This window comes from Micromys minutus (genome assembly GCF_963924665.1).
Source record: "Micromys minutus genome assembly, chromosome: 16".
Classification (NCBI taxonomy): Eukaryota; Metazoa; Chordata; class Mammalia; order Rodentia; family Muridae; genus Micromys; species Micromys minutus.
In genome coordinates, this window is record NC_137985.1 from 8,806,137 (window position 1) to 8,807,350 (window position 1,214).

The following is a 1,214-nucleotide window of genomic DNA, read 5'->3' on the forward strand; positions in this document are numbered from 1 at the left end:
ACTTTTTTTTAAAGGTTTGATAGTATGCATTCCCCAAAACTTTACAGATCTGTTTCACAGAGAGCAATTAGAGAGGAGGAACCAGAACATCCCAGTTTATCCCTGCAAAGTATACCTTGGCAGTCTAGAAGGCCCGATCCTCTGCGCAGCAATTCCAATGACAAGAACTATGAGCAGTCAACCCCACATAACAACCCCCTCCAACTCCTACTCATTGGGTTAAAGGAAACACTAACATTCAATACCCTATCTCTGTCTGATCTAGTTACAAGCGGAGCAGAAGCCTTTCAGTAGAAGGAGACTCTGGATTTGCCTCCTGGTAGGTTCAGGACTTTGTTGTGGGAGCGCCATGGCCGCAGTCCAGGCTCATGACTGTCACCTATAGGTGTGGGCTCCGGTATCTTTGCATGCTCTGCTTCTTTTGAGCTTCGTTTCTCGCCCTACTCCCTCTGGGTGTGCAGTTTGTTGCAGCTTTCAGGTCAGACTTAGAATCTTCACTTTCACACAACAAAACATGACCTTGAGCTTCTTTGTGTGTGCCAGAGGCCACAGTGGCAGTGACAGAGGACCCAAATATGTCACTGGTCTTCCACCAGGTGGATTCAGACATTGTCAAATTTGCACAGGAGTTGATTCATCAAAGATTCCACTTCCTTTGGCTTCTGGAGGATTTGTCCTCTTGGGTATGCTTTTCGGTTCTTTAGTTGGTCCAAAAATGTTAGATGCCATGCTGTTAGTCTTCTGGACTTCCAAAAATGTCACTCAATTCTCCTCCAGGGAACTTTATGGATCTGGAGCCCGATTTTCCAGCTTGGCTGTTTGCGCCCAGGAACATGTCTGCTGCTGCCCCCATATAGTTCCATTCTTGAACACTGTTTCTGCTTGTTTCAAGTTGATATAAAACTGTCCAGTACAAGGCTTATGGAATCTTATGACTGAACCAGATGTTGAAGACCTTTTGTCCATGGGCCAGACAGAAACACATTTACCTGAACACATTATTTTGTTAGAGCACAAATAAATGCCCTGCACTCTGAGGGTCTAAGCTAAACCAAGTCTTACCGTCAACAGTTCAAGTGTTTTGACTCTACTGGAGACATTTCAAAATGGTGATTGTCTTCAGACCTGATGAGGCATTCTAAGAGAAATCTGTGGTATTTTATTGCGTGTGGGGATGGGGGACATGGGGGAAGGAGTTTGCTAATTTCGAGATT

The 1,214-nt window shown here is 44.9% G+C and overlaps 1 pseudogene across 1 annotated transcript; it reads right to left on the minus strand.

The window, feature by feature from the left end:
• Nucleotides 1–287: 287 nt before the first annotated feature.
• LOC308430961 (jupiter microtubule associated homolog 2-like) lies at nt 288–835 on the minus strand (annotated as a pseudogene). Its single transcript has one exon. The product of its transcript is annotated as a jupiter microtubule associated homolog 2-like (transcript).
• Nucleotides 836–1,214: the final 379 nt, after the last annotated feature.